At 51.0% G+C, this 12,018-nt stretch overlaps 1 protein-coding gene across 1 annotated transcript in view; it reads left to right on the top strand.

The window, feature by feature from the left end:
* Positions 1 to 12,018, top strand: part of PRKCH (protein kinase C eta) — a 276,210-nt gene that overhangs the window by 251,380 nt on the left and 12,812 nt on the right. The gene's annotated exons all lie outside the window — the stretch shown is intronic.

Below are 12,018 nucleotides of genomic sequence, written 5' to 3'. Positions count from 1 at the left end.
ACAATAGCAGTTGATTGCCCAGGACAGGGGTATTAACAAAATTCATGGAATATAGGATTAAAATATAAATTTATTTGGGTGTGAAAAAAATGTTGAAATCCCACATATAAGGGGGTCTTCAGAAAGCTTTTGAAAACTGCATACTGAACAAATTCTGCGTGGGTCTCAAGGGTTTGTTTGCACGGGAATAAACTTTTAATTCCATTTTCCACGAACTTCCTGAGGTGCCCGCCTATTGAGTCTTTCTAGCACTTGTGACTTGAGGTGAATCGATGCTCCCTTTTCCTGTAGTGAGGGGGCACCAGGGTGTTGGGGCGACTGAATGCCATTCCCAGTTTGTCCTGATGCCCGTTCTGCCTCCGTCAGCAACATCTGAGGAAGAGGATGGTGGGGCCTTTCCCTGAGGGCTGGAGGAGGCTTTTCCAAACCTCTGCAGGTCTCTTTGGCCTCCGTGCTCGCCTTACGCAAGCCAGATGCCAAGCCTGCTGCTCAGGTGCAGTGATGTAATACAGCGTCCTCTCGGGGTGCGCTCAAGGCATTGTGCCAAACACCTTACTTTGAAGGGAGAAAGAAGCAGATTTGAGGTCTTTGTGGTGAAGACACAAAAGCACCTGTAATTTGGGTCAATTCTGTAACCACGTCAGCAGATTTCAGAACGCATGTGTTTTTCACCTGCTCTCTGCAGTGAGGGTATAAAGACGAATAGCAGGTGCATTCTTCAAGTAGGAAACCCCAGAACAGTGCGTTCTCTGTTGAGTAGTATCTGTGGGAGTAAGAATTACTTTCCTCAGTTCTCTCCTCTCCAGAGGAATATTAGCTGTCTTGTTGAAAGACTCGCCTCTCCTTAAAAACCTCCGGTCTTATGCTCAGTGCCATCTGGCGAGCGTTTGTATGCGGGTCACTGTATCCCGGGACTGAAGGCATTATTGTCCTGAGAATTCTCTGTGTGCCTAAAAGAGAAATAATCACAGAAATTGTTCTCGGGCAAATATTGCCAGAGTGAATCATAATTCATCACTTGGTCTCAGGCTCGGGAACCGGAACTTTCCTGAAGTCCAGAAAGCATTGCCCTCACACAGAGAAAAAAAAAAAAAAAGATACTTTGGAATACAACCAAATGTCTCCTGTCCAGGGTGTTTTTCATAAGAACACTTTACAAGAAGTCTTCAAAAAGTGCATGGAAACTATGTATCATGGGAAAACTGAGCCTGGATCTTAAAAGCTTTTGTGCCAAAAAACATTCATCTTTTAACCCCGGTTCCCTCAATTGGTTTTGAAACTCTTTCATGTTGGTATAATTCAGTAGAAATCTTAGACGGAGGGAAGCAAGCATGAGGCTGGAATAATTTCCATGAGTGGAAAGTGGAGTAGAAATTCCCTCTGTGGACTTGTGCGTGAAGTTTCTTAGCTTCCTGGAAGACGTTTCCTCCGCTAACCTTGATAATGTAGCCTCCCGTGGCACAGTCCCAACACGCTGCACTCGGGCCGCCTCTCCCCAGTTCTGTGACCCCGAATCTGGCTCTCTCTGATTCCGGAGCTGTGCGGCAGCTGTTACTGGGCGGTAGTAACAGGTTTATATGGGGCAGGTGCATGGTTAGCATTTTTCATGTGGGAGACAAGGACCCCGGAGTTTCTCTTTGACGTGAGAACACTAGCTCTAGTCATGGGGAGATCTCCCTCGTTAGCCCTGGTGTGTAAAAGTGCCCGATCTTGGTACCAAAAAGGGTGGGAAATAAAGCCAGTGGAGGTTTGAGAAACCCTACCAGCCTCTGTTCAGGGCTTAGCAGCCTTTCCTGATGTTCTCTGATGAATCCCTCATCCCTTGTGAGCCGCGGGTGTAGTAGCAGCCTTCAGAGGTCCTGTCACCCGCAGGACGGGGCTGTCCCCTCCCGTCAGCTTCCCTGGAGTTTTCTGTATGTATTTTTGATGGAAGTCCTCAATCCCACGGCAGTGACACTGAGACCTCCGGAGAGACCTCGTCCCCGCTAATGGAGACTCACCCCTTGGAGCCCATCTTCCCCAGCCCCGAGGACAGGCAGCCTGGGCATAGGCAGGTGGACACTTACTTGGAATTTTTAACACTGTTTCTCCTGCACCAGATAAACTTGATCACTTTAGCTGCTTCTTTTATATAAATCAGGGGTGGGGAAACTGTTTTTTTGTTTTTTGTGTTGTTGTTGTTGTTGTTGTTGTTGTTGTTTTTGCCAAGGGCCATCTGGATAGTTAATAACATCTTCTGTGGACCGTACACAGAAGATCTGGCTGCAGATTCATTGGATTTTTTTAAAAAGATTTATTTATTTGAAAGAGTTACATAGAGAGAGGAGAGGCAGAGAGAGAGAGAGAGGTCTTCCATCTGCTAGTTCACTCCTCAATTGATCGCAATGGCTGGAGCTGCGCCGATCGGAAGCCAGGAGCCAGGAGATTCTTCCAGGTCTCCCACGTAGGTGCAGGAGCCCAAGGACTTGGGTCATCCTCTACTGCTTTCCCAGGCCATAGCAGAGAGCTGGATAGGAAGTGGAACAGCTGGGACTAGAACTGGCGTCCATATGGGATGCCAGCACTGCTCCATGGCTTTTACCTGGTACTGATTTTCCTGAAGGGCACTCCATGTTCTGGCCAGGGCTGCGCAGGGGCCCAGGGGCAGAGTTGCAGGGGGAGAGGGTCTTCCCCATAGCAAGGAGCAGGGGCTCCAGGCTCTCACCCCATGTGACCCTGGTGAGCTGCTTTGCCTCTCTGAATCTTGGAGTCTTTGCTGCTGAAATAGAAGTAATAAAATCCATGTCATGGATCGTTGTCAAGATTAAATGAGAGGCCAGCACTGTGGTGTAGTAGGTTAATCGTCCACCTGCAGCACTGGCATCCCACATGGGTGCCAGTTCCAGTCCTGGCTGCTCCACTTCTGATCCAGCTCTCTGCTGTGGCCTGAGATAGCAGTGGAAGATGGCCCAAGTCCCTGGGCCCCTTCACCCACATGGGAGACCCGGAAGAAGCTCCTGGCTCCTGGCTTCAGATCAGTGCAGCTCTGGCTGTTGCGGCCATTTGGGGAGTGAACCAGCGGACGGAAGATCTTTCTCTCTGTCTCTCCCTCTCACTGTCTGTAACTCTACCTCTCAAATAAATAAAAAAATCTTTTTTAAAAAAAAGATTAAATGAAGTAATAGAGGTTGTGTTAGCTAACATCCCTGAGAGAAGCTAACTTGAGAGAAGAATATTTGGTTCAGCCCAGTTTTGCAGGTGCACAGTCCATGATTGGCAGCCTAGTGGTGAAAACCCCCACATCGCATATCATGGTGCCTGGGTTTGATTCCAGGCTCCAGTTCCTGACTCTAGCATCCTGCTCATGTAGACCCTGGCAGGCGGCAGTGGTGGCTTAACAATTGGGTTCCTGCCACCCATGTGGGAGACCTGGATGGAGATCCCAGCTCCCAGCTCCTGCCCCAGAACAACCCAGGCCATCGCAGGTATTTGGGGAGTGACAGTGGGTCGATCTGTTGTCTCTCAGCTTCTCAACTTAATTTCTAAAATCGGGCCTCCCCATTGCCCTGGCAGCTGGTAAGGGCAGCATGGTAGAATGGGTGTGTGAGGAGCATCACACGGTGAGCCAGGAAGCAGAGACAGGGAACTGCTCGGCTCCATGCCTGTGTGATTTCTCCTTGTAAAGCCATGGTGATCTTATGTTGGAGCCTCCGCCCAGGCAACCTAACCCAGTCCAGTCGCTTCCCAAAGGCCCCGCTAATGTGAATCCATTCAACGTTAGCATAAGACTGTGGGGACCAAGCCGCGTTTGTGGGCCTCTGGGGGACAGCTCGGCTGTGACACAAACCATGACGGATGCAAACCTCTCCGGTTTCTTCTTCCTGCGAGGAAATGTGTCTTCCAAGTAATTTTCTGGAAACACTTGGAAGCTGTCAGAAAACCACTGAAAAACAGCTTCCAGCGAGAGGGCTTCTCGATCGTTTCGTAGGGTTCATCCTCCGGGTGTATCCTCAGATGTGTGAATGCTGCAGATGAGGGCATGCTGCTGCTCATTGCCAAGGGCTGAGACACTGAAAAGGAAACGTGAACGGGGAAGCAGGCTTGGGAGAAACCCTGGGCAGGAGAAATCGTCAGAATCGGGGTGTTCAAGACCCTCGCTCAAGTGCAGAGCTGGCCACAGGCAGACCTTAGCTCTTTGTCTCGTGGCTGTGCAACCTTGGGCGTGTGGAGTAATGTGGCCATGCATCATTTCCGTCACCTGTGCAGTTGGGGCGTCCAGCCCTGCAGGTTCCTGCATGTATGTCCGTGCGTGTGAGACGCTGGGAGCAGGGATGGGACAGAGCTGCGGGCCAAGCTGCCCTTGGCCCTGTGGAAGAGGGTTCAAGGTTCCATCTCACACTGTACAAGCTCCTCTGGTGGCTCTCAGGGCAACTGGGCTTCGTTAGGACAATGTAGCTCTTTCCCTGCCAGAAGGAACCGTAGAGAGCGTCCACTCCACCCCCTCGTTTTATAGATGCGAAAACTCAGGCATGAGAAGTCGTGATGCATCCAAGGCTGTTTGGTACCTAACTGAAGCAAAAAAAAAAAGGGAGTCCTTGTGCGTGGCCGAGGAGGATGTACAGTAGGGCTGCCAGTGTGGAAGTGGTGTGTGATCCATCAGCTCCGTGCCTGGGTATGTGCCCAAAAGGACTGAAGCGCAGGGACTCACTGATATTTGTGCATCCATGTTTGCAGCTGTGACATGAAAAAAAAAATAGTGATCACTGATGGATGAGTAGATAAACAAAATGGGGTATTTCTGGACAATTGGATATGATTCAGCCATAAAAAGGAAGGACTTTTTTTTAAAAAGATTTATTTATTTATTTATTTGAAAGGCAGAGAGAGAGAGAGAAACAGAGAGAGAGGTCTTCCATCTGCCAGTTCATTCCCCAGATGGCCCAACGGCCGGAGCTGTGCTGATCTGAAGCCAGGAGCCAGGAGCTTCCTCCAGGTCTGCCACGTGGGCGCAGGGGCCCAAGGACTTGGGCCATCTTCAAAGGAAAAATGCGATTCTGTGTAAGTGGGGCACTCACAGTCAGAGACAGAGAGTAGACTGGTTCGAGGAGCTGCAGGAAGATGGGGAGGTGCTGTTTGTGTTTAATGGGCATGGGGTTTCAGTTTGGGAAGCAGAGAAAGTTCCAGAAACGGAAAGGGTGCTGGTTGCTGGTGGTACAGCAGTGTGAGTGGACTTGCTGCCACGGAAGTGCGCTGAAAACACAGGAAACCGTCCCAGAGGACGGGGGAGGGACAGGAACACGGCCCGGGAACCCAGGCTTCCTGACTCCTGCCTGCCCTGGTCCGGCCACGCCCGCTTTTCTCCTGCTTCCTGTTGGGAAGCGCCTTTCCCTCTTGGAGCCTCACCTTTCCACATGCAGCCCACTCCCCAAGGGGACGCTCTCCTGTTGCGCCAGGAACCTTAGCCGCAGGAGGAAGCTGCAAGGGTGCGTGTGCTCCTCACCCCCAGGCATCTGCTCTCCCCAAGTTCACAGCCATGAAGTAGGACCGGCGTTTCTGAGGCCGGTCACTTACAGGGGTGTCTACAGATGGTGCCTTTGAATAACGCTGCAGTATCAGACACAGTTATTAACCATGTATGTCCCAAGGACTGCGGTCTCGAGTTCTGTGCCATTGGAGTGTTGGGTGCGGTGAAGACGGGTTTAAAACATGTGAACGCCACTGTACACTAGCCCCCCTCATCTGTGGCTCTGCTTTCCAAGGTTTCATTTACATATAGTCGATCACAGTCCAGAAATATGAAATGAAGATTCCAGAAATAATTCCTAAGTTTTAGATGGACAGTGTACTGTTGTAATTGTTCTATATTATTGGCTTTTGTTGTTAATCTCATACACTTTGTAAAGTTATCTCTGTTATGGTGTGTAGGGCAGGAAAAAACAGAAATGTACAAGGTTCCGTATTATCCGTGGTTTCAGGCAGCCACGCCGGTCCTGGAGATCCACATGTGTAAACGGATCTTCAAAAAGCTCGAGGGAAAATATTTGTAGTGAAAAACTATGCCTAGATTTCGAAATGTTTTTGCACCAAGATAAATGTATCTCTTAATTCCATTTTACCTTGTTTTTTTTTTTTTGTTTGTTTGTTTGTTTGTTTGTTTTTGGTGAAAGCCAGTGTGTTCCAGTTTGCTGGTTCACTCCCCAAAATGCCCACAACAGCCAGGGCTGGACCAGGGCTGAAGCTGAGAGGCAGAAACTCGATCCAGGTCTTCTTTGAGGGTGGAGGACCTCAACTGCTTAAGCCATCATTGCTGCCCTCCCTCCCGGGTGCATGTTAGCATAAAGCAGGAATCCGAGCCAAGCTGGGGCTCCGATGGGAGCACTCTGATGGGAGGCTTGGTACCCTCGCTGGCATCTTAACTGCGAGACCGGATGTCCACCTTGCACTTTTTGAAGTTCCCTGTAGATGTTAAAGACCTGGGGCAGGGGTGTTTGTGCCCAGCCCTCCTCCAGAGCTCGGCAGTTACAGGACAAGCTGCTTCTCATCCGTGGTCAGACTCTGAAGGCAACGTCACTGTCCTGCGCTGGTCCTTGCCAGCATCCCCTTCGCCACTCCCCAGTCTCACCTGAAAGGCAGAGTGACGGAGAGCAAGAGCTCCCCTCCTCCGGTTCACTCTCCAAATGCCGGCAGCAGCTGAGGTTGGGACAGACCGAAGCCAGGAACCGGGGACTCCGTCTGGGTCTCCCACGTGGGTGCAAGGGCCCAAGGCCTTGGGCCATCTTCTGCCACTCTCCCAGGCCATAGCAGAGAGCTGGATTGAAAGGGGAGCAGCCAGGTCTCAAACCAGCGCCCATATGGGATGCCAGCGCCACAGGCACCACAGCACAGGCCCCCTCCAGCCCCTTTTAATTCCATGTTTCATGAACTTTTTGAAGTAAGCTTTGAATGCAGGCTTCAAATGAAAAACAGGCCCACGGTCTACTCTCAGAGAATAGATTATTAAATCGGCAGTATCCTCAGAGGTTAACAAAATATATACAAAGATACACTCTTGGGTAAAGAGTAAATACAAGCATTCCCGCTTGCTGACCTTGAAGATTTTTTAATGGTCTTGGAACAAACACTGCATGTTTTCTGTTAGTGTGTTACCAAGTTTCCTGGGCTAGCACGTTGAGTGGTCCCCAAATGCTGATAATTGTGTCTGCGAAGAAAGTATGCGTTTCCTTAGCACTGCTGAGGTTTGGCCGGGCTTTGCCCTTGTCCAGTTCCAGAAAGGCAAAGGGAAGGGCCTTGGCGAGTGTCACGCACTGCGCCGCTGATGCCGGGGTCAGAGGTCAGGCCTCCGTGAGCAGTCGCGTGGCTCAGCGCTGACTCAGGCGGACGTCTCAGCTCACACAGGCGGCGAGGTTACCTGAGTGCACTCCGTGGAGACCTTTGTCGCTTCTGGAGGCCTGAGCACAACGTGCTTTTGTTCCCAAGCTTTACAGGAAGTAAGTGTGTGCACGCCTGTGGGTTCAGCTGTCATCAGACCCGGCAGGTTCCACCGTCCGGGCTTTGTGGGCGGGACTCCCGCTTGCCTGCACACACGCAGCAGGAGAACCACGCTCTTAGCCATGAGTGTGCCCTGCGTCTATCACCAGGCAGCCAGGTCAAGGGGCTTTGCTGCTACCCTCTCTCCTCCCACCCTGGTGGAGGATGATTTCTCAAGAGAACGAGCCAGAGGGTCAGCCACAAGGGAGTGAGGAAGAGGAGGCAAGCATGGGGCTGGAGCAATGCAGAGGGCCCACTCCAGAACCTAGAGCCTGGCTTTTCTAATTTAGAAAATACGGTTACAGGGAGTCCAAAAGAAAGGTCTCGAAAGATCCCGTAGTGAGAGGGTTGAGGGGCCCTCGGGCAGCCCTGCGCCAGGACTGGGGCTCCCAGAAGGCATGGAGCTGACCTCAGGCTCCTACCGGGACTTTGTAGTGGCGTGAACGCCTTCCAGAAATGAACATTGACTCACAGACCACGGCGTGTGTTGGCAGACAACAGAAAACCATGGACTGTGTATTTGGTGCTTTTTGAATGCAATTTTATTAAAGTGACGGCCCTTGACGTCCTCTCCCCTCATTAGACTGTAAGTTCCCTAAGACCGGAGGTTGTGATATTTTATGTGTAGGTAGCAGTGTGAAGGGTTTTCTGTTTTTGAAGATTTAAACATTTATTTCAAAGGCAGAGTTACAGAAAAAGAGGGACAGAGCGGTCTTCCATCTCCTGGTCACTCCGCAGATGGCCACAACAGCTGGGGCTGAGCCAGGCCAAATGGGGAAGTCTCCCACATGCGTGGTAGGGCCCAAACACTTGGGCCATCTTCCCAGCCCATTAGCAGGGAACAGGATCAGAAGTGGAGCAGCCGGGACTTGAACCTGCACCCATGTGGGATACAAGCATTGCAGGAGGCAGCTTTACCTGCTACGCCACAGTGCCAGCCCTGGTTTTTCTGTTTTTAATGCGGTATTTGTAGCAAACATCTCTTTCCTCTCCATCTGTGCCAGAAGCATAAAGAAGTTCCAGTTTTGTCAAATGAGCGTGGGGACTTTCTCTGTGTGGCGATTTGCGGACCTATGTCTGTGTCACAAGAGCTTTTTGTTTTTAAGTTGGAAGAATTTTTGTGAAAAGTGGTATTTCATTTATCTTTGTCAACTACCGAAGACTAATCCTTTTTAACGATTATGTATTAAATATATGGATTATATATTTTTTAACTTTAAATTTAAAATTGATTTATTTGAAAAGTAGACAGAAAGGATGCCCACCTGCTGGTTCACTGCACAAATGCCCACGATGGCCAATGTGGAGCTGAGCTGAACCCAGTCCAGGTCTCCCACAGGGGTGGCAGAAACCCAACCCCTTGAGCCATCACCACTGCTTCCCAGTGCATTGGCAGGAAGCTGGAGACAGGAACCAGATCGGGAGTCATCCCCAGGCGCTCTGATGCAGTGTGCGGGCATCTTAACCACTAAACACCTGCCCCGGCACTTAATACAAAGATAGTGTGTATCCAGGATAAAGAGGGGTATTAGTCAGGCTTGGAAATAACGAATATCCTGTAATGTGTCTCTAGAGAATCCTCCTTAGCACTCAGTTCTCAGCAGCTAAATGTGGGAGATAGCACCTGGAAGAAATATGAAGTGACTTCCAAAGTTCATGGAGAAATAGAAATAAAAAATGTTTATTTTGGAGCAAGAATATTCAAAATCAGCTCAAAATGAGGGGTCCTCAAAAAGTTCATGGGAAAATGCATCCTCTTAAAAAAAGTATGCAGGGGCCAGTGCTGTGGCACATGGCGCTGGCATCCCATATGGGCGCCGGTTCGAGTCCTGGCTCCCCTTCTTCCAGTCCAGCTCTCTGCTGTGGCCCGGGAGTGCAGTGGAGGATGGCCCAAGTGCTTGGGCCCTGCACCCCATGGGAGACCAGGAGGAAGCACCTGGCTCCTGGCTTCAGATCGGCGCAGCTCCAGCCATTGCGGCCATCTGGGGAGTGAACCAATGGATGGAAGACCTTTCTCTCTGTCTCTCCCTCTCACTGCCTGTAACTCTACTTCTCAAATAAATAAATAAAATATTTTTTAAAAGTATGCAATAATTTCAAAAACTTATACTTTGATTCCATTTTGGACGGATCTTGCAGTCCTCTCCTAGTTTGTGCCGCTGGGGGTATAGAGCTTCCTCTTCCTTTACCACTGGGAAGCCACGAAACTCAGACCTGCGTCAGAGCGGCTGGGGCCTGGCTTGCCAGGGAAAGAACCAAATTGGCTAACAGTGTTGGCACTGGCACAATGCGTGACCTCAGGCTTCCATCTCTGGAACTTGTCTCTGACCTTTATCTGTCTTTAAGCAACATCATCGCATGAGCTGAAGGAACGCCTGAGATGCCTTGGGATTCCTGGGACACAGTCATTTTCATGAAGGAGAAGTCATGTGGGGAGCACTGGAAAGGAATTGAGTAGTCCATGAAGAAACTGCTAGATTCTTTTTTTTTTTTAAAGATTTATTTATTTATTTATGTGAAAGAGCTACACACAGAGAGAAGGAGAGGCAGAGAGAGAGAGGTCTTCCATCCATCGGTTCACTCCCCAAATGGCCGCAATGGCCGGAGCTGCACTCATCCAAAGCCACGAGCCAGGAGCTGCTTCTGGGTCTCCCAGGCCATCTTCTACTGCTTTTCCAGACCAAAGCAGAGAGCTGGAGTGGAAATGGAGCAGCCAGGACTCGAACTGGTGCCCATATGGGATGCCAGCACTGCAGGCAGTGGCTTTACCCGATACACCACAGTGCTGGCCCCAGCTGCTAGATTCTCATCACAGACAGCTTGGAAAACACAGCCAACAATCCCACTGCTGGTTTCTGTGTGGCTCCTGCCCCACTGAAGGACGAGGTCGCCACAGGGCGTTTATCGTGCGGGGTTTCGATAGGAAGAAATGCAGTACGGAGTGTCTCTGAGGTCTCACAGATGGAGGTCTCTGACGCCTGCCAGGGAGGGAAGGTGCGGAGCTGCTGGGGTTCTCACACACCCGCATCCTCAGGGATGAGCACCCGAGCAGGCTTTATTTCCTTTCATCCCTTTTATAAAGACAGGTTCGCTTTGGACCCAAGGAGTTTGTGGCATCTATGATCGAGGGAGGGATGGTCATCTTCAGGATGTCAGCTTTATTCTCCCAGAATATTGATGATAAATCGAAAGAGAAGAAAGCGTCAATTATAGACTCCTGGTATTGACATAGACCGTGGGCACTGGTCTCTCCTCCCACCATTTCAGACAAGTCCATCAGGTTGTGCTGGGGACATTTCCAGGGAAACCTTTGTATGCCTCCCATTATTTAATGGCATTGAATTGTGTCCTTTACAATGTTTATTTATTTGTTTGCAAGACAGAGACAATGTTGCATCCACAGATTCACTCCCTAACTGCCCACAACAACAGCCCTGGCTGGGCCAGGGCCCAAGCTAGGAGCCTTGAATTCAATCCACGTCTCCCGTCTCCCGTGTGGGTGGCAGGGACACACACAGTCACTTGAGCCATCGCTGCTACCTCCCAGTCTGCACTGGCAGGAGACTGGAGTCTGGAGCTAGGGGTCAGGAATAGGAGCTTCGAAATGGGATGCAGGCATCCTAGCTGGACACGTTTTTCCTTCATTTCTGGGAGACGCCTTGTGTGCATGGGTTTGCACCGAGATAAATGTTTTCAGTCCGTGTGCATGCACTTTCTGAGGTACCCTCCAAGTGCACTAATGGCCGGGGCTTACTAAGCTCTAACTTCCCCGAAAATGGTTTCATTGTTTCCTCCACCCTCACCCCTCCCCTGCAGCTGCCTTTTCCAATCCAGTGCTGAGTGACACCCGGCAGGGTGGCCTCTTTGTGGAGAGTATGCGGATTCCCCAGTCCTGCCCAGCCTGGCAAATTCCGTCCCGGTGGAATCTGAGCAGGTTAGAGCAACTCCCCATCTTTGGTGCTTCCCGTGTTGCAGAGCAGCCTCGCTCTGTCTCGGAGCTGTGCTTGGGAGGATTCATTCGGCTCATCTCCGCCAAGCTGCCCCCTTTCCGCCCTGCCAAGCCCCTTCCGCACCCCCACCCCCCCAGCAGGTTGTCTTCGGCCTCAGCTCAAGCGAGGTTGTGTGGCTCTGGCTTTTCTTCTGGAAAAGTGACTCAGCAGTGCCAGCTCAAAGCCCTGCTGACTCTTCCCGACCCAGGCTGCCCCATGCCTCACTCACATGCCCAGCCCTGTCCTGCAGCCAGCCCGAAGGGGTGTGAGACAAGAGGGGCCGGCGATGGGCTTCCTAACCGGGTCAGACTCTCCCTACACCAGCAGCAAAAGACACGCACGTGCCTGCAGCTCGCTCCCGGGCAGGCACTTGGTCAGCCCCCAGGGGCAGCCAGGCTGTGCTCTGGTGGTGGGGTTGGCTATCCCGGCCGTGAGCCACACTCTGTTCTGTGCCCTGTGCCCTTTCTCTACTCTGCCTTCCCCAGGACTCTGCTGAGAGCCGTAAATGCCTTCTTGCCATTCA

Source organism: Oryctolagus cuniculus, chromosome 20, assembly GCF_051225735.1.
Source record: "Oryctolagus cuniculus isolate XC-2025 breed Fujian yellow rabbit chromosome 20, ASM5122573v1, whole genome shotgun sequence".
NCBI classification, from domain to species: Eukaryota; Metazoa; Chordata; class Mammalia; order Lagomorpha; family Leporidae; genus Oryctolagus; species Oryctolagus cuniculus.
This window is presented reverse-complemented; position numbering and strand designations above follow the sequence as displayed.